At 30.8% G+C, this 22,295-nt stretch overlaps 2 pseudogenes across 2 annotated transcripts in view; both read left to right on the top strand.

Annotated features, from left to right (window-relative positions):
* LOC143240069 (atrial natriuretic peptide receptor 1-like) overlaps positions 1 to 22,295 on the top strand; it is a 460,913-nt pseudogene that overhangs the window by 190,935 nt on the left and 247,683 nt on the right. The gene's annotated exons all lie outside the window — the stretch shown is intronic.
* Positions 1 to 22,295, top strand: part of LOC143240071 (protein Aster-B-like) — a 91,650-nt pseudogene that overhangs the window by 62,591 nt on the left and 6,764 nt on the right. Inside the window, exons 10-15 of the transcript XR_013021547.1 lie at positions 671 to 789; positions 7,719 to 7,911; positions 10,145 to 10,198; positions 14,280 to 14,435; positions 17,084 to 17,159; positions 19,245 to 19,361. The product of XR_013021547.1 is annotated as a protein Aster-B-like (transcript). The remainder of the gene's footprint in view (positions 1 to 670; positions 790 to 7,718; positions 7,912 to 10,144; positions 10,199 to 14,279; positions 14,436 to 17,083; positions 17,160 to 19,244; positions 19,362 to 22,295) is intronic.

Here is a 22,295-nt window from a genome sequence, read left to right as displayed (position 1 = left end):
AAGACTAACAGGTGGTTTGCAGTTATTTAGTTATGAGACCAAATGCATGTTTCACAGTTTTTTAAAATTTTCTAGCTGAAGAAAAGGAAAATTTGAACTGAAGTTTGATGTAGTACCTAGTTCAGATAAATGTCTAGTTTGATGTAATACCTGGTACAGATAAATGTCTTTAGTTTGATGTAATACCTAGTACGGATAAACGTCTTTAGTTTGATGTAATACCTGGTACAGATAAATGTCTTTAGTTTGATGTAATACCTAGTACGGATAAACGTCTTTAGTTTGATGTAATACCTAGTACGGATAAACGTCTTTAGTTTGATGTAATACCTAGTACGGATAAACGTCTTTAGTTTGATGTAATACCTAGTACGGATAAACGTCTTTAGTTTGATGTAATACCTAGTACGGATAAACGTCTTTAGTTTGATGTAGTACCTAGTACGGATAAACGTCTTTAGTTTGGTGTAGTGCTTGGCACAGATAAACACCTTTAGTTTGGTGTAGTAACTAGCAGAGATAAACGCCTTTAGTTTGATGTAGTACCTAGCAGAGATAAACGCCTTTAGTTTGGTGTAGTAACTGGTACAGATGAATGTTTTTAGTTTATAATATCTGTTTATGTTTACAATTTTTAGTAAATGTTTTTAATTAAACAATGTTCCAACAGACATAATGGAAAGCTCCTGGCAGTTATGTCCTGAGAATGGTCACAAAATGAGGCAGGTCACCTACACTTTAACACTTAACCATTCCATGGCTAAAACTGCTCAAACTACGGAAACACAGGTAGGTTTCAGACAGTACCACACTTATTTTACTGCAGGACCACAGGTAGGTTTCATATAGTACAACACTAATTTTATTACACAAACACAGGTAAGTTTCAGACAGTACCATACTTATATTACTACAGAAATGCAGGTAGGTTTCAAACACTAACATACTAATTTTACTATAGAACCACAGGTAGCTTTCAGACAGTATGACACTGATTTTATTACACAAACACAGGTAGGTTTCAAACAGTACCACACTAAATTTTACCACTAAATCACTGGTAGGTTTCAGACAGTATCACATGAATTTTCACTACGAGGTAGATTTCATATTGTACTACACTGAATGTTTTGAAGTGAAAACTGAAGTCAAATGTGTTACTAGGAAGTTACTTTTAATATTTAAGATACTGATTCTTGGATACCACATGTCTGTTTGATTCAAAGACAAACTATATGTTCTAGACTTTGGTCTGAGGTTCTGTAGCATAAGAAATGCTACATGAAATGAATAAATAAATAGCCAAGTAAACAAGCAAATCAGTCAGTAATTACATGTTTACACATATAGAAAAAAAACAAGAGAAGCTATAGTCTGGAAATTGTAAAAGAAAATGACAAACACAGTAATTTGTGTTTTGAAGATAAAAGCAAATTTTTTAGGCAATTTTTTTTATTTTCTTGGCCACATATTGAATGCTTTTTTGTATCCCAGAAACAAACCAGTTGTTTAATGGTAGGCTACTGTAGGATATTGTGAATGTAATATTAGGTTGTTTTGTAGAATTTCTCTTAGTTAAAGAGTGATTATGATAAGTTGGATACAGTAATTTGACTGTATGATATTCGATATTAACCTGATTTATATCCCGCTGATCATCATTTCCGACACTTGGAGCTGTTTTTCCAGAATAAAACATTTAGGAATAAGAAGACTATTATTGTAGAGTTTGTCTCCAAAACAATGGAGTTTTATAGAAACAGAATATTTTCATTTGTATCCTGTTGGCAGAAAAACCAGTGCAGCATATAGAGCATAATTTGATTTAATAAATCGGTGTTTGTTAAAAATATGGCATTTTTTAATTTTTACCCATACAAATTACCCATTTCATATGAAACGAGCTAATATGTTACGCAAGAACAGAATATCGTACAGGATAAAAATGAAAAAATTAAAGAACGTTGTGGTGTAAATATTACATGAAAGTTGTGGTGTAAATATTACATAGGTAATGAAAGTTGTGGTGTAAATATTACATGAAAGTTGTGGTGTAAATATTACATGAAAGTTGTGTAAATATTACATAGGTAATGAAAGTTGTGGTGTAAATATTACATGAAAATTGTGGTGTAAATATTACATGAAAGTTGTGGTGTAAATATTACATGAAAGTTGTGGTGAGCTATGAATTACAATAAGGAATATTACATAGGTAATGAAAGTTGTGGTGTAAATATTACATGAAAATTGTGGTGTAAATATTACATGAAAGTTGTGGTGTAAATATTACATGAAAGTTGTGGTGAGCTATGAATTACAATAAGGAATATTACATAGGTAATGAAAGTTGTGGTGAGCTATGAATTACAATAAGGAATATTACATAGGTAATGAAAGTTGTGGTTTAAATATTACATAGGTAATGAAAGTTGTGGTGAGCTATGAATTACAATAACTTTTTATAAAACAAAAAATAGTTTATATAATTAAAAATACTTTGAAAAGAAAGAAAAAATCAATTTTCTTTCTTAATTAATAAAAAGCTATTATTATTATTACTAATATGAAAGGACTTGTATAACCAAATTTAATATTTATTTCTTTTTTTATTTTAATTCATTTTGAGGGGGGCATGCCATAGAAAAGTTACTATAAAATGTTTAACATAATCACATTTTATTTGAGTGGCAAGATATGTTATAGATCTTTAAGCGAAATTCTGTTTAGATATTATTGTGTGCACTTGGCTAGCTTGCAACTAGTTTCTCCCATGTAAATTTAAGTGGTTGCAGTTGTCACAAATATACAATGAATTAAACATTTATTTATACAGGCAAAGTGGCTATTAACAGACTAGATTGACTTAGGGTCCTTAATGTAATGGAAGTGTTGAATATACTCCTGACAATTATATGCACTAATTAAAGGATCACATTACAGTTGTATGTTATTGGAAAGTTGACTCTACACTGTTAAATCTTTAATGTTAGTGTTGTTGTTGTTTATTGTAAAAAAACGCTAGGAAATGTGGCTGATAATTTTGTTGTGTGTTATTTTGTAAAAGTTGACTAGTAATTTACAAGTGATTTGTCTTATAAGAAAACACTAGGAACCATGGCTGATAATTCTGTTCTGTGTTATAGTGTGAAAGTTGATTTGTAACATATAAGTGATTTATTTTATGAGAAAACACTAGGAAACATAGGTGATAATTCTGTTCTGTGTTATAGCGTAAAAGTTGATTAGTAACATAAAAGTGTTTTTTTTTTATAAGAAAACACTAGGAAATATAGGTGATAATTCTGTCCTGTGTTATAGTGTGAAAGTTAATTGGTAACATACAAATGGTTTGTTCCATAAGGAAACATGGCTGATAATTCTGTTCTGTGTTATAGTGTAAAAGTTGATTAGTAACATAAGTGTTTTTTTATTAGAAAACACTAGGGGACATAGGTGATAATTCTGTCCTGCGTTATAGTGTGAAAGTTGATTGGTAACATACAAATGGTTTGTTCCATAAGGAAACATGGCTGATAATTCTGTCCTGTGTTATAGTGTGAAAGTTGATTGGTAACATACAAATGGTTTGTTCCATAAGGAAACATGGCTGATAATTCTGTCCTGTGTTATAGTGTGAAAGTTGATTGGTAACATACAAGTGGTTTGTTCCATAAGGAAACATGGCTGATAATTCTGTCCTGTGTTATAGTGTGAAAGTTGATTGGTAACATACAAATGGTTTGTTCCATAAGGAAACATGGCTGATAATTCTGTCCTGTGTTATAGTGTGAAAGTTGATTGGTAACATACAAATGGTTTGTTCCATAAGGAAACATGGCTGATAATTCTGTCCTGTGTTATAGTGTGAAAGTTGATTGGTAACATACAAATGGTTTGTTCCATAAGGAAACATGGCTGATAATTCTGTCCTGTGTTATAGTGTGAAAGTTGATTGGTAACATACAAGTGGTTTGTTCCATAAGGAAACATGGCTGATAATTCTGTCCTGTGTTATAGTGTGAAAGTTGATTGGTAACATACAAATGGTTTGTTCCATAAGGAAACATGGCTGATAATTCTGTCCTGTGTTATAGTGTGAAAGTTGATTGGTAACATACAAATGGTTTGTTCCATAAGGAAACATGGCTGATAATTCTGTCCTGTGTTATAGTGTGAAAGTTGATTAGTAACATACAAATGGTTTGTTCCATAAGGAAACATGGCTGATAATTCTGTCCTGTGTTATAGTGTGAAAGTTGATTGGTAACATACAAATGGTTTGTTCCATAAGGAAACATGGCTGATAATTCTGTCCTGTGTTATAGTGTGAAAGTTGATTGGTAACATACAAATGGTTTGTTCCATAAGGAAACATGGCTGATAATTCTGTCCTGTGTTATAGTGTGAAAGTTGATTGGTAACATACAAATGGTTTGTTCCATAAGGAAACATGGCTGATAATTCTGTCCTGTGTTATAGTGTGAAAGTTGATTGGTAACATACAAGTGGTTTGTTCCATAAGGAAACATGGCTGATAATTCTGTCCTGTGTTATAGTGTGAAAGTTGATTGGTAACATACAAATGGTTTGTTCCATAAGGAAACATGGCTGATAATTCTGTCCTGTGTTATAGTGTGAAAGTTGATTGGTAACATACAAATGGTTTGTTCCATAAGGAAACATGGCTGATAATTCTGTCCTGTGTTATAGTGTGAAAGTTGATTGGTAACATACAAATGGTTTGTTCCATAAGGAAACATGGCTGATAATTCTGTCCTGTGTTATAGTGTGAAAGTTGATTAGTAACATACAAATGGTTTGTTCCATAAGGAAACATGGCTGATAATTCTGTCCTGTGTTATAGTGTGAAAGTTGATTGGTAACATACAAGTGGTTTGTTCCATAAGGAAACATGGCTGATAATTCTGTCCTGTGTTATAGTGTGAAAGTTGATTGGTAACATACAAATGGTTTGTTCCATAAGGAAACATGGCTGATAATTCTGTCCTGTGTTATAGTGTGAAAGTTGATTAGTAACATACAAATGGTTTGTTCCATAAGGAAACATGGCTGATAATTCTGTCCTGTGTTATAGTGTGAAAGTTGATTGGTAACATACAAGTGGTTTGTTCCATAAGGAAACATGGCTGATAATTCTGTCCTGTGTTATAGTGTGAAAGTTGATTGGTAACATACAAGTGGTTTGTTCCATAAGGAAACATGGCTGATAATTCTGTCCTGTGTTATAGTGTGAAAGTTGATTGGTAACATACAAATGGTTTGTTCCATAAGGAAACATGGCTGATAATTCTGTCCTGTGTTATAGTGTGAAAGTTGATTAGTAACATACAAATGGTTTGTTCCATAAGGAAACATGGCTGATAATTCTGTCCTGTGTTATAGTGTGAAAGTTGATTGGTAACATACAAGTGGTTTGTTCCATAAGGAAACATGGCTGATAATTCTGTCCTGTGTTATAGTGTGAAAGTTGATTGGTAACATACAAGTGGTTTGTTCCATAAGGAAACATGGCTGATAATTCTGTCCTGTGTTATAGTGTGAAAGTTGATTGGTAACATACAAGTGGTTTGTTCCATAAGGAAACATAGGTGATAATTCTGTCCTGTGTTATAGTGTGAAAGTTGATTAGTAACATACAAGTGGTTTGTTCCATAAGGAAACATGGCTGATAATTCTGTCCTGTGTTATAGTGTGAAAGTTGATTAGTAACATACAAGTGGTTTGTTCCATAAGGAAACATGGCTGATAATTCTGTCCTGTGTTATAGTGTGAAAGTTGATTGGTAACATACAAGTGGTTTGTTCCATAAGGAAACATGGCTGATAATTCTGTCCTGTGTTATAGTGTGAAAGTTGATTGGTAACATACAAGTGGTTTGTTCCATAAGGAAACATAGGTGATAATTCTGTCCTGTGTTATAGTGTGAAAGTTGATTAGTAACATACAAGTGGTTTGTTCCATAAGGAAACATGGCTGATAATTCTGTCCTGTGTTATAGTGTGAAAGTTGATTAGTAACATACAAGTGGTTTGTTCCATAAGGAAACATGGCTGATAATTCTGTCCTGTGTTATAGTGTGAAAGTTGATTGGTAACATACAAGTGGTTTGTTCCATAAGGAAACATGGCTGATAATTCTGTCCTGTGTTATAGTGTGAAAGTTGATTAGTAACATACAAGTGGTTTGTTCCATAAGGAAACATGGCTGATAATTCTGTTCTGTGTTATAGTGTGAAAGTTGATTGGTAACATACAAATGGTTTGTTCCATAAGGAAACATGGCTGATAATTCTGTTCTGTGTTATAGTGTGAAAGTTGATTGGTAACATACAAGTGGTTTGTTCCATAAGGAAACATAGGTGATAATTCTGTCCTGTGTTATAGTGTGAAAGTTGATTGGTAACATACAAATGGTTTCAATGTCAAATGGGTGATGTGTAAGTGTATGATGAGTGGCAGTAGAAACATTTGTTAAAGGGAGGTTTAAGATGCATCTTTAGAATCTGTCAATTATTGAGAGTGTTGATGTTAGAACTATTGATACAAGTTAAAGTAAATTGTCTCTGGAAAGCTGAATTTGAACATTTATTGTGTGTGTGTGTGTGTGTGTGTGTTAATTATGATTACCGTGATGAATAAACGTACTGGGATAGCTACATTCCTCAAAACAAAGAAGCAATAACCATTTAATAATGATATGCACTCAAGTATATAAACTATAACCATCAGTGTCTGTACATTTGTAGCACTAATTGCAATTATTAATGTTTCTAATTAATTTTTTTAAAAAGTATAAAATTAGTTAGAAACTAGTAGTTAACACTACTGAAGCATGTTCCATCAGTTAAATTCTATATGGAATGTTGTATTTTGTCATATTATGTAAATTCCACAGCCCATGTTCCATAGTGGGTCAGCACTAAGTTCATGGACTAACAGTATTAAAGTTTGTGGTTCAGTTTCCTACAATGGACACAATATGGCTTTGCTTTGAAACAACTAACCAAACAAAACCCAACATTTACTATGTTATTATGTTAACTTATTGGGATGAAACTACAAGGGCAGTACAAATGTTATATTACTGCTTGAGGACAAACCTTTCAGAAACTTACAGTTAAAATGAAAACTATGACATGATGCAAACTTACCCAAGTTACCCAAAAGTATCAGTTACTGTGGGACAGTGTCACCATGACTTTTAACTTTGAAACTGGATTTAGAAACTCCATATTTTACATTTTAAATATTATTTTTTATACTTGTCTGTAATCTGTGATGCTAAAATAATCAAAGCTTATCAAAAATTATATACTATTTTCTTTACATTTAAAATGGTGTAACTTGGAAAGGAAGTATTTCTGTTATCAAAGTTTCTTTTCAATGATAAAAAAACCACACTGACAAAGTTGCTCAACCATTTTCAGTTATTTTCTTGCTTGGCTAATCAATTAATCTTAAAAACATGTTAAAAAAATATAATGTAGAAAATTTTCTATAAAAAACATTTAAAAAATTCAAATTAGCTTAGAAAATCTTTAACATTTTTAATTACATTTTTTTAAATTGTAGTTTCATTTAACAAAACTGACCTTGAGTTTATATATGAATTAGTAAGTCACTGTTATTATTTTTTTCTGTTAGATACCTTTTATTTGTTTGATTGCTAAAGTGCACTGATACTATTTGTAACAGAGGCTGTTGAAGCATAGTAAACCAGGTCAGCTGTATGTCATTGTTTGTGATGTGGTTAATACTGGGATTCCCTACAGTGACACCTTCTCTGTAAAGTCACACTACTGTTTGACAAGGATAACCAATAACCAGTGCAGACTTTGTGTCCATGGCAACATTTATTATAAAAAATCTGTATGGGGACTTGTCAAATGTAAGTTACAACTACAGAACTTTTTATTAAACTGGTTAATTACTTTTTCACAAACAGGTTTAGTAAATATTAGTAACTGGTTTGTTTGGGGAAGTTGTTTTAATTTTGTTCAGTTTTTATTGTTTCCTTTTCAACAGTGTGTGGGTACTGAAGAAGTTGAATGAAACATACATCTTAATACGTTTGTTACCTTTTTAATCAAGACAGGTTCATCTTTTTATTTGTATTTATGTGTGGAGCAGATTTTGATTTTATGTTTCTTTCGTTAGGTAAGTGGTGATAGTAGTGGCAAAAATACTTTTTTTTGTATTTTAAAAGAACATTTTGAAGCAAGTAAGCATTTCTTGGGAGTGAGGCAAAAGTATTTTTCACTTTGTGAGAGAGAAAATTCTAGGCCAAAGATACATTTAAAAATACTTTAAGTTTAGAAGATATTCACTTGAAATATATACTCATTTCTAAAAGGTTAGGATCCAGGTAAGAAGTTTTTTTCATGGTTTAAGAAAAAACGGCCAAGTGTGATTTTCCAAAAGGGAAAATTTTCTGTTTTCATGATGTAATCGCTGCTTCCAGTGTTTTTACAATAAGTATCAATAAAAGACACCTGAAATTAATTGATAACAGAAAATGTTAAAAGCAACAAAGTTCACCCTTGTATATAAGGTACATACTAGTTATTGGTTTATTTTCCAAGCTGATTTATTTGTTTGTTTCAGTATAGACCTTTGCAAATCGTATCTTATCTTTGTTATGAATTTTGTGTTGCACTACTTCTGTTTAGAAGAATGTCCAGTTCTTATGAGTAGACCAACATGGAGAAATAATGTACTTTGATTATATCTAGCACAGGAAGTGTAATCTTGGTGCAACAGTTATTAGTTTACATAAGCTGCAACCAGTTTGTTGCTTTGATCCACAAACATGATGAATTCTGTGTTGTGTTGGTTTAGAAATATAATGGTTTCTTTGTTGTGTTGGTCTATAGACATGAATTGTATATTGCACTGGTTTAGAAATATAATATATTCTCAACTTCTCTTATGACAGACTCTTTTATGTTGGTCTACAGATATGAATTTTGTGTTGTGTTGGTGTAGAAATATAATGAATTCTTTGTGGCCCAAATTTGATGGTCTTTAATCCACAAATATCTGTACATATCTTTTGGTAGTGAAGACATGTAAAAGCTTAAGTGTTTCTTGGATTAACTTTCCTGTATGCTCAGGAAAGTGTTACTTATAAGTGCAGGTGAAATAATGATATATTTCTTCAAAACTTGTACACTGTAAAACATACTCATTTATACTCTTGTCCCTAAGATATGTGCTTGGTAACAGAGTCAGTTGCAAACTCTCTCTTTGTTAACCTGAAGATGACCTAGGAAGGTTGAAATGTTTTCTGTTTTACTAGTAAAAGTGTTAATTCCAATACCAGCTGTTCTGAGATGCATCTTCAAGTAAATATTATAATGGTAGAGAAACAATAAAGTTGTAATTGAATCTGAAAACTGCTGACAGTGTTAACAGACTTTAAAAATGCTTATGTGCAACTATTCACAATACATTTTTGGGAATGTTTTTATTCCTTGAAATGGTTCCTTGTCTGGGGTAATTATAACAGTGTTTCTTCTATTTATCAGGCCTTATTATAAACAGAATTTGTTTTCTAAAAGAATTATATAAGATTGCCCAAGTTCAATATGTCTCAAAAATATTTTGAGCAGATTTCTTTAATATTACTAATTTTAATAAATAGAATTTTTCTCCAATTTAACAAACTTATTTATGGCAGTGTAAGGTTTATGTTAATATTGAAATGACTGTTTTTATGAATGCCAGCAGTTTTTCAAAATAAATAATCTTACAAATGTTTGTGATAATTTCTAAAGCAGGCATGAATCAACAAAATTTGGAAAAAATAGTTATTCTTACACTTGGAAAAGGAACAACAGAGGAAATAGGGTATATAATGTTCCAAATATAAAACTTTCAATTTTCTGTGATGTATTATATAAAGTCTGAAATCTGTTAATTTGTCACTAATGAATCTGTTTTATGAGAGTCAGTTGTGTTTATTTGAAATTAATCATTCTAGTTGGGTTTTTTTATTTTTTAGGTTTGTTTTATAATCAGTATTTATTAAAAATGTTTTGTACCATGAAAATAGACTTGTGCTATACTAAAACATGCTGTGTCTCATTTTGAAAGAATAAATGTCTGATATTCATTTTTAGCTCTCATAGAAAAAAGTGCAATTCAAGGACTGCATGACTTCTGTGTGGACTTAGGTAAGTGGATTTAATGTTCTTCTGACTTCTGTGTGGACTTAGTTGAGTATATTTAATGTTCTGACTTTTGTGTGGACTTAGGTGAGTGGATTTAATGTTCTTCTGACTTCTGTGTGGACTTAGGTAAGTGGATTTAATGTTCTTCTGACTTCTGTGTGGACTTAGTTGAGTATATTTAATGTTCTGACTTTTGTGTGGACTTAGGTGAGTGGATTTAATGTTCTTCTGACTTCTGTGTGGACTTAGTTGAGTATATTTAATGTTCTGACTTTTGTGTGGACTTAGGTGAGTGGATTTAATGTTCTTCTGACTTCTGTGTGGACTTAGGTGAGTAGATTTAATGCTCTTCTGATTTCTGTGTGGACTTAGGTAAGTGGATTTAATGTTCTTCTGACTTCTGTGTGGACTTAGGTAAGTAGATTTAATGTTCTTCTGACTTCTGTGTGGACTTGGGTAAGTAGATTTAATGCTTGAGATCTCTGGCAGTCTTCCTTATGTCCCAAAGGTGACATAAACAAAGATATTTAACATCATTATTATTGAGGTTAGGTATTCTGCCTCTTCCTTTCATTTTTATAGATTAACTTGTCTCTGTCTCATGATGTAGGATGTACTTGATAGTGTTTGGGGAATATTTCAAGTCTGTATTAATTTATCAGAGTCCAACCAGCATCACGTAAAGGCTTTATGTAAATTCTCTGTTCTACAGACAATTTTCTACACTTTTGAAGCAATGGCAAAAAAAACTTAATATATAATGTTAAACACTGTTTTTATCCATTTTTATTTGTAAAATATTATTAAATTGATTTCTTCTAGCATACATTGCTACCAAATACTAGCCTCTTTCTATATAGTCAAGACACTACATGAGGTACCATGATAATTATTTCATACCCTAACTTTGATTAGTATGTTCATTCAAGCAGGACTCTTATGCCCTTGGTACAAGTACAGTATATGGGAATTCTAAAGAATAAGTATGCTCACTCTGGCTCATTCAGTTGTCAACAGAGATCAGTGAAGCATTACTGTAATGTTAAATTTACATTCTGTAGTGGAATGGACAAATTAAGTTCATAAAATGGAAAGAATAATAAAATATTCTCTTGTGCTAACACTTTTTCATGGTATTGTAGTTTATTAAAAACACTTTACTAGAAAATATTTTTTCTGTGTGAAAGTCCTATAATCTGAACTAAAAGACTGCCAGATTTTACAAAGATATATGACACCATATTGAAGATTAGAAGTACCAGTTCTGTGAAGACTTTAAATAGGTAAAAGGGAGTCTGTGGTTGGTCAAGCTGACCGAGCCCGTGTTGAGAGATTTAATGTTGTGCTACTAATAGTTATGTATAGTTAAGATAATAGTTCTACCCTAATGTACTATATTCTATTCTGTGGGTGAATTCCATTTTTCAATGAGGTACTATAATATAAATTTACTGTAATATATTCACCATTTGCCAGATGAGTGGTCTTCAGTATATAGCCAAAGTTTTATCCTTAATGTTTAGTTTTTATATTTTTACATGATTTAAATAGGCTGAATGTCTGAATAATAATAATTTTGTGTGATATTTAATGAACGTTCATTTATGTTGAGAGGTGTAACAAATTATACCTATTGAATAACAAATTATTCATTTGTTATGGTTTATGTTGAGAGGTGTAACAAATTATACCTCTTGAATAACAGATTATTCATTTGTTATGGTTTATGTTGAGAGGTGTAACAAATTATACCTCTTGAATAACAGATTATTCATTTGTTATGGCACTAATACTATTAAATGTTGTCTTTCGTAGCTGGAGCTGTGGTGTATTTTGTTAATAAATTTTATGGTTTTAATTTCAGTAGAATTTCACGTGAAATTTATGTTCATTCTAAATTGTTTTCTACATACTTATAAACAACATTAGAATATTACTCTTGTTGCAGTCTGCATACTTACAAACATTAGAATAGTACTCTTGTTGCAGTCTGCATACTTACAAACATTAGAATATTACTCTTGTTGCAGTCTGCATACTTACAAACATTAGAATATTACTCTTGTTGCAGTCTACATACTTACAAACATTAGAATATTACTCTTGTTGCAGTCTACATACTTACAAACAACATTAGAATATTACTCTTGTTGCAGTCTACATACTTACAAACATTAGAATATTACTCTTGTTGCAGTCTACATACTTACAAACAACATTATAATATTACTCTTGTTGCAGTAAATACTTATTTAGGGTGAAACAGAATTTCATGAAATTTGGGATTCAGTAAAATGGAAGATGAAATTTTTGAAATAATAAATTACTAACAATACAAATTGATCTAGATAGAAGTTATTAAAAGAAAGGAGAAATTTGTATTTTAAGACAAAACTGTGCATTTTTTTGTGATCTTTATTTTTACCTAATTTACGCATATTGTCATTGTTATGATTAATAGAAACAGTCTTTATTTTATATTATAAAATATATTATATATATGGTGTTTCATTCAGGTGTTATGGAAGATAATAGACAGTAAGAACTCTGTGTCATTAATGCATGGAATCATTGACTACTTGTAATTACATAGTCAACCACTGTATATCACACCTTTTTTACTGATATTTGGGTTCTCTATTTGAATCCAATAGTTCATAGATCTACACCTGAAACTGGTCACAGAGGTAGCAGCACATTGTAGTATTGACTATGTTGATTGATATATTGCAAAACATACAATAAGATTATAAGGACAAATAGAAATGATGAAGACCTTTTAACATTTCCCAATGTTTATGTATTTTGGAAATAAATTGGCAAAAAGGGTTAAGCTTTTTGACAGGAAACACGTTTTTTTCATATATTTATTTATCATTTACTGCAGCTGAAAGTTGTGTCTGGATTATTAGAATTTTTATCCCAAATTTAGAAAAAGAAGTTATATTTCTCTTGAAAATGTTATTTAAGAAAAACAAAAAACAGTTTTCCAGCCCCTTTTCCTTGCATAGAACATTGTACTTGTCTTTATGTTTATTAATGTATGATCAAAGTGTCATGTAGAGCCTTTCATAATTCAGCCAAGCTATTTGATTGCTTTTTGACCTGCTTAGTTCTTACATAAACCAATTTCAGCTTCAACCATTTTAATTTCAATATGGTCCAATCCATGATTGTGAACATTTCATTGGTTTCTTTTACCATCAGGTTAATTTTTCACCACCATTGTTGTATGTGTTAGAGTTATTGGAAGGTTAATACCCATTAGATGGTATAATAGATCAAAGTTTTGCCTTTGCTCGTTAGCAGACAGGGTGTCATGAGTTATATGTATATCATTGACACTATTGGCTGAGATGTGGTTGGAAACATTTACTGGACATGTTTCATATGTACTATAATACTTTTATCCTTTGTTGTTTGTCACTGTGTAACTCCCACTTGGATTTGTATTTACAGCAAAGATGTCTGTAAGATTTATCTTCAACTGTTACTCATCTTGTGAGGAATATAAATTGAGATACTTAACATCACTTTTGAATAGTGTCAATTTTGTAACTTGACTTCTATTGTCATTAACAGTGCCAGGTTCTGGTACACTGTTCAAGAATCTTACTCCAGTTTATTGTTTTTAATTTAAACAACCCAGAACTTGATTTTTACATGTTTGTCATGCAGTATTTCAATCATGCGAGCCATGAGTGAATTTAAATTCCTACTGTTACTGTGGCATAGTGCGATAGTTTCACAGCATAAACTGTCATCATGTGACTTTATGTTGTTGTAATCTCTTTTCACACAGTAAAGGCCTGACCTTCATGTTATTTCTGTGTTCTAGCAGTTTAATTCAGTGTTTCTCTGATCAACTTTAATTTTATATACACACATGAAGATCCACAGTACATTCCTATAAGTAAACTGGTTTTTATAATGTTTTGAACATCATTGTGTGTTACAGTGATTTGTGTATTTTTATTCTTGTGTATAATTCTCTGGATTATTTTAGCCAATTACACTTCGTTTGTTAATGTAAAAATTCAGATCAGATAGTTATTTTTTATTAGTATTATTTCTCTTACTATAGAGGTTGCCCTCAACAAAGAAGCTGACTTGGTGAATCAACAATCAACAAAGAAACTGAGAAGGCGGAAACGAGTCAAACCTGTTGAATTTTCCAAAGGAGATTCTCACAAGGAATTATCAAGATCATTACACACACAAACATCTGTGAGGAGGTTGAGTAAGTGTCTAAAATAGAAATAATTGAATAAGATAGTTACATAAATACCTGTCAGGAGGTTGAGTAAGTGTCTAAAATAGAAATTATTGAATAAGATACTCACACAAACATATGTCAGGAGGTTGAGTAAGTGTCTAAAATAGAACTAATTGAATAAGATAGTTACATAAAAATTTGTCAGGAGGTTGAGTAAGTGTCTAAAATAAAACTAATTGAATAAGATACTCACACAAACATATGTCAGGAGGTTGAGTAAGTGTCTAAAATAGAAATTGAGGAATAATATAGTTACATAAACATCTCTCAGGAGGTTGAGTAAGTGTCTAAAATAGAAATAATTGAATAAGATACTCACACAAACATATGTCAGGAGGTTGAGTAAGTGTCTAAAATAGAAATAATTGAATAAGATAGTTACATAAACACCTGTGAGGAGGTTGAGTAAGTGTCTAAAATAGAAATTACAGAATAAGATAGTTACATAAACATCTGTCAGGAGGTTGAGTAAGTGTCTAAAATAGAAATTATTGAATAAGATACTCACACAAACATATGTCAGGAGGTTGAGTAAGTGTCTAAAATAGAAATTGCGGAATAATATAGTTACATAAACATCTCTCAGGAGGTTGAGTAAGTGTCTAAAATAGAACTAATTGAATAAGATAGTTACATAAACATCTGTCAGGAGGTTGAGTAAGTATCTAAAATAGAAATTATTGAATAAGATACTCACACAAACATATGTCAGGAGGTTGAGTAAGTATCTAAAATAGAAATTATTGAATAAGATACTCACACAAACATATGTCAGGAGGTTGAGTAAGTGTCTAAAATAGAAATAATTGAATAAGATAGTTACATAAACACCTGTGAGGAGGTTGAGTAAGTGTCTAATATAGAAATTACAGAATAAGATAGTTACATAAACATCTGTCAGGAGGTTGAGTAAGTGTCTAATATATAAATTATTGATTAAGATAGTTACATAAACACCTGTCAGGAGGTTGAGTAAGTGTCTAATATAGAAATTATTGATTAAGATAGTTACATAAACACCTGTCAGTAGGTTGAGTAAGTGTCTAATATAGAAATTATTGATTAAGATAGTTACATAAACATCTGTCAGGAGGTTGAGTAAGTGTCTAAAATAGAAATTACAGAATAAGATAGTTACATAAACATCTGTCAGGAGGTTGAGTAAGTGTCTAATATAGAAATTATTGATTAAGATAGTTACATAAACACCTGTCAGGAGGTTGAGTAAGTGTCTAAAATAGAAATTATTGAATAAGATACTCACACAAACATATGTCAGGAGGTTGAGTAAGTGTCTAAAATAGAAATTACAGAATAATATAGTTACATAAACATCTGTCAGGAGGTTGAGTAAGTGTCTAATATAGAAATTATTGATTAAGATAGTTACATAAACATCTGTCAGGAGGTTGAGTAAGTGTCTAATATAGAAATAATTGAATAAGATAGTTACATAAACACCTGTGAGGAGGTTGAGTAAGTGTCTAAAATAGAAATTATTGAATAAAATAGTTACATAAACACCTGTCAGGAGGTTGAGTAAGTGTCTAAAATAGAAATTATTGATTAAGATAGTTACATAAACATATGTCAGGAGGTTGAGTAAGTGTCTAAAATAGAAATTACAGAATAATATAGTTACATAAACATCTGTCAGGAGGTTGAGTAAGTGTCTAATATAGAAATTATTGATTAAGATAGTTACATAAACATATGTCAGGAGGTTGAGTAAGTGTCTAAAATAGAAATTACAGAATAATATAGTTACATAAACATCTGTCAGGAGGTTGAGTAAGTGTCTAAAATAGAAATTATTGAATAAGATACTCACACAAACATATGTCAGGAGGTTGAGTAAGTGTCTAAAATAGAAATTACAGAATAATATAGTTACATAAACATCTGTCAGGAGGTTGAGTAAGTGTCTAATATAGAAATTATTGATTAAGATAGTTACATAAACATCTGTCAGGAGGTTGAGTAAGTGTCTAATATAGAAATAATTGAATAAGATAGTTACATAAACACCTGTGAGGAGGTTGAGTAAGTGTCTAAAATAGAAATTATTGAATAAAATAGTTACATAAACACCTGTCAGGAGGTTGAGTAAGTGTCTAAAATAGAAATAATTGAATAAGATAGTTACATAAACACCTGTGAGGAGGTTGAGTAAGTGTCTAAAATAGAAATTATTGAATAAAATAGTTACATAAACATCTGTCAGGAGGTTGAGTGTCTAAAATAGAAATTATTGAATAAGATACTCACACAAACATTTGTCAGTAGATTGAATAAGTGTCTGAAATATAAGTGATTGAGTAAGAGTAACACAAACATCTGTTAAGAGGTTGAGTAAGTGTAAAATAGAAACTAGAATAAGATAGAGTTCATGTCACCACTTTTTACATTATAATAAGTAAACAAATGAACTAGTTGTAGTCTAAAATCTGAAACTTTATTGCTGCTTGTAGATAACTTCAGTTTTAAAGTATGAAACATATTTTTTTATGTGCAAAGTAATTTGAATTAATTGTTATTATTAATGATGTAGTAGAAATCAGATTTTGTTTCTATTAGGATTTTTTGTAATAAAAATTATACTTTTTTTTCAGCTTCTTCTTACTTAACCGGAATTGAAACTGAAACCTTAACTTCATCAGATCTTATAACCAAAGTTATCTTGGCTACGTAAGTTAATTTGTGAGGCATTGTTACTTTTAAAAAAAAGTTTGTTAAAATTTCGTTTTTCAACAAATATATCTCTGGTTTCAAACTGTATGACTGACAGGAGTTTTGTTTCATAAGTACTTGACTGATGCATGCTTTGTTTTATAAATATTTGATTGATACAAGTTTTGTTTTGTAAGTATTTGACTGACACAAGTTTTGTTTTGTAAGTATTTGACTGACACAAATTTTGTTTTGTAAGTATTTGACTGACACAAATTTTGTTTTGTAAGTATTTGACTGACACAAGTTTTGTTTTGTAAGTATTTGACTGACACAAGTTTTGTTTTGTAAATATTTGACTGACACAAGTTTTGTTTTGTAAATATTTGACTGACACAAGTTTTGTTTTGTAAGTATTTGACTGACACAAGTTTTGTTTTGTAAATATTTGACTGACACAAGTTTTGTTTTGTAAGTATTTGACTGACACAAGTTTTGTTTTGTAAGTATTTGACTGACACAAATTTTGTTTTGTAAATATTTGACTGACACAAATTTTGTTTTGTAAATATTTGACTGACACAAATTTTGTTTTGTAAGTATTTGACTGACACAAGTTTGGTTTGTAAGTATTTGAATGACACATTTTGTTTTGTAAGTATTTGACTGACACAAGTTTTGTTTTGTAAGTATTTGACTGACACAAATTTTGTTTTGTAAATATTTGACTGACACAAATTTTGTTTTGTAAATATTTGACTGACACAAATTTTGTTTTGTAAGTATTTGACTGACACAAGTTTTGTTTTGTAAGTATTTGACTGACACATTTTGTTTTGTAAGTATTTGACTGACACAAGTTTTGTTTTGTAAGTATTTGACTGACACAAATTTTGTTTTGTATTTGACTGACACAAATATTGTTTTGTAAGTATTTGACTGACACAAATTTTGTTTTGTAAGTATTTGACTGACACAAGTTTTGTTTTGTAAGTATTTGACTGACACAAGTTTTGTTTTGTAAGTATTTGACTGACACAAGTTTTGTTTTGTAAGTATTTGACTGACACAAGTTTTGTTTTGTAAGTATTTGACTGACACAAATTTTGTTTTGTAAGTATTTGACTGACACAAATTTTGTTTTGTAAGTATTGACTGACACAAATTTTGTTTTGTAAGTATTTGACTGACACAAGTTTTGTTTTGTAAGTATTTGACTGACACAAGTTTTGTTTTGTAAGTATTTGACTGACACAAGTTTTGTTTTGTAAATATTTGACTGACAAATTTTGTTTTGTAAGTATTTGACTGACACAAGTTTTGTTTTGTAAGTATTTGACTGACACAAGTTTTGTTTTGTAAGTATTTGACTGACACAAGTTTTGTTTTGTAAGTATTTGACTGACACAAGTTTTGTTTTGTAAGTATTTGACTGACACAAATTTTGTTTTGTAAGTATTTGACTGACACAAATTTTGTTTTGTAAGTATTTGACTGACACAAATTTTGTTTTGTAAGTATTTGACTGACACAAGTTTTGTTTTGTAAGTATTTGACTGACACAAGTTTTGTTTTGTAAGTATTTGACTGACACAAGTTTTGTTTTGTAAGTATTTGACTGACACAAGTTTTGTTTTGTAAGTATTTGAATGACACAAGTTTTGTTTTGTAAGTATTTGAATGACACAAGTTTTGTTTTGTAAGTATTTGAATGACACAAGTTTTGTTTTGTAAGTATTTGACTGACACAAGTTTTGTTTTGTAAGTATTTGACTGACACAAGTTTTGTTTTGTAAGTATTTGACTGACACAAGTTTTGTTTTGTAAGTATTTGACTGACACAAGTTTTGTTTTGTAAGTATTTGACTGACACAAGTTTTCTTTTGTAAGTATTTGACTGACACAAGTTTTGTTTTGTAAGTACTTGACTGACACAAGTTTTGTTTTGTAAGTACTTGACTGACACAAGTTTTGTTTTGTAAGTATTTGATTGATACAAGTTTTGTTTTATAAGTACTTGACTGACACAAGTTTTCTTTTGTAAGTATTTGATTGACATAATTTTTGTTTGATGAATATATTTTCTATGCTTTTTTTATTTAGGTTATTAATACTACTACTGCTTAATATCTTACTATTCTACAAACTTTGGTCTTTAGAAGATGAAACATTGCGAGTAACCCCAACAAGTCATCAACTCTTTGATGTTCCTCTGGAAAGGTAGTTCCTACTTACCTGTAATAATTTTTAATTTCAACTAACAGTTTAATACCATCAATAGCCTGCTTGAAATTTTAAAAAAAACTTGTGTTTGTGATAAATACCAATTTGAAACAACTGGTGAGAGATTTAGGTTTATTATATATGACTATTGTACATACATGTGAATAATTATATTCATATTATACTGAGCCCAGTGATTTAGGTGCTTGACTCGCAATCTGAGGGTTTTGGTTCGAATCCCTTTCACTTAACACATTCACTCTTTTTTTAGCTGTGGGGAGTAAAAGAGCAGCCCACAAGTTGACAGTAAATGGTGATGACTTGCTGCCTTCACTCTAATCTGTCATTGGTAAAGTAGGGATAGCTGGTGCAGATAGCTCTCGTGTAGCTTTGAGAGAAGTTAAATGTATCAACCATTTTATATCATATTCGGAAACTGCTCGAATGGGTCTCGTACCCAAACACATTTCTCATGTATTTTAATAATGAACATATTATTATATATTACTTGGTGCCTCGAACAATACAAACTAACAACTAAAATAAGAAAGAGTTAAGCTAATAATTCATGTGAAACAGAAAGGTTTAGATAATATAATTCAGAGTATTTTAAACTGGTCAATGATATACTTTCTAGTATATAAAACTGTAAGGTGATACACTTTCTAGTATGTAAAACTATAAGGTGATATACCTTACAGTATATAAAACTGTAAGGTGATACACTTTCTGGTATGTAAAACTCTCAGTGATACACTTTCTGGTATGTAAAACTCTCAGGTGATACACTTTCTGGTATGTAAAACTGTCTGGTGATACACTTTCTAGTATGTAAAACTGTCTGGTGATACACTTTCTAGTATGTAAAACTGTCTGGTGATACACTTTCTAGTATGTAAAACTGTCTGGTGATACACTTTCTAGTATGTAAAACCGTCTGGTGATACACTTTCTAGTATGTAAAACTGTCTGTCTGTGATACACTTTCTAGTATGTAAAACTGTCTGGTGATACACTTTCTAGTATGTAAAACTGTCTGGTGATACACTTTCTAGTATGTAAAACTGTCTGGTGATACACTTTCTAGTATGTAAAACTGTCTGGTGATACACTTTCTAGTATGTAAAACTGTTAGGTGATACACTTTCTAGTATGTAAAACTGTCTGGTGATACACTTTCTAGTATGTAAAACTGTCTGGTGATACACTTTCTAGTATGTAAAACTGTCTGGTGATACACTTTCTAGTATGTAAAACTGTCTGGTGATACACTTTCTAGTATGTAAAACTGTCTGGTGATACACTTTCTAGTATGTAAAACTGTCTGGTGATACACTTTCTAGTATGTAAAACTGTCTGGTGATACACTTTCTAGTATGTAAAACTGTCTGGTGATACACTTTCTGGTATGTAAAACTGTCTGGTGATACACTTTCTGGTATGTAAAACTGTCTGGTGATACACTTTCTGGTATGTAAAACTGTTAGGTGATACACTTTCTGGTATGTAAAACTCTCAGGTGATACACTTTCTGGTATGTAAAACTGTTAGGTGATACACTTTCTGGTATGTAAAACTGTTAGGTGATACACTTTCTGGTATGTAAAACTCAGGTGATACCTTTTCTGGTATGTAAAACTGTTAGGTGATACACTTTCTGGTATGTAAAACTGTTAGGTGTTACACTTTCTGGTATGTAAAACTCTCAGGTGATACACTTTCTGGTATGTAAAACTGTCTGGTGATACACTTTCTAATATGTAAAACTGTCTGGTGATACACTTTCTGGTATGTAAAACTCTCAGGTGATACACTTTCTGGTATGTAAAACTGTCTGGTGATACACTTTCTGATATGTAAAACTGTTAGGTGTTACACTTTCTGGTATGTAAAACTCTCAGGTGTTACACTTTCTGGTATGTAAAACTCTCAGGTGATACACTTTCTAGTATGTAAAACTGTCTGGTGATACACTTTCTAGTATGTAAAACTCTCAGGTGATACACTTTCTGGTATGTAAAACTCTCAGGTGATACACTTTCTAGTATGTAAAACTCTCAGGTGATACACGTTCTGGTATGTAAAACTCTCAGGTGATACACTTTCTGGTATGTAAAACTCTCAGGTGATACACTTTTTATAGTTATTTTATAGTTACCCTGTAGACAGACACATGAATATTTTTTGTAGCTTTGATTTTACCAAAATTGGTGGTTATTATAGTTGTAAACTGAATAGTGAAAGTAAACTGTGTAAGAGTTTGTTCTGTTCTTTTTTAATGTTTCATTAGCAGTATGTTAAATATTTATTGTTACTTTCCCTTGTTTGCTCAGTGAAATCTCCTGAGCTAGCCAAATTTCATGAGATATTATTGGAACTCTAGCCAGAAATTATATTTAACAGTAATTATACCTAATTGGTAAATGAATTATTTAAACCATTATAAGTTATTGCCTTGTGACCTTGTTTACATATAGTTAGACCAATATATTGAGTATGTTATTTACTGTGTTAACTTTTATGTAGGTAACCTGCTTTATAACAGTAATTCCTAATGGCATAGAAATAAAAATTAACCTCGTAATGGATACAGCTAATTAAATATACTTTCATCATGTTCTTATTTATAAGGATTCAAATACATTGTTTCATTGATTGGGTACCCTTGGTTCGAACCTAGTAATACCTCATCAGGTTTGGTTAGTTTAGAGGATTTCGGTTAGTCCTAACAATGCAAAACAGTCTCTGTAATAAAAGCATCATGATAAAGGATAAAGAAATTACATATTTTAAACATGTTAACCAGTATTTTTAACAGTATTAAAATAGTTGGATTTATTAAAAAAACTTAATTTTGCATTCATAAGCAGAACTATAATATCAAATTTAAACAATGTTGGTCTATAAATAAGGATGGAACATCAGTGAAGA

The sequence above is a fragment of the Tachypleus tridentatus genome, chromosome 13 (assembly GCF_004210375.1).
Source record: "Tachypleus tridentatus isolate NWPU-2018 chromosome 13, ASM421037v1, whole genome shotgun sequence".
In the NCBI taxonomy this organism is placed as follows: Eukaryota; Metazoa; Arthropoda; class Merostomata; order Xiphosura; family Limulidae; genus Tachypleus; species Tachypleus tridentatus.
Note: the sequence above shows the minus strand (reverse complement) of the source record. Positions and strands in the feature narration are given on the sequence as shown.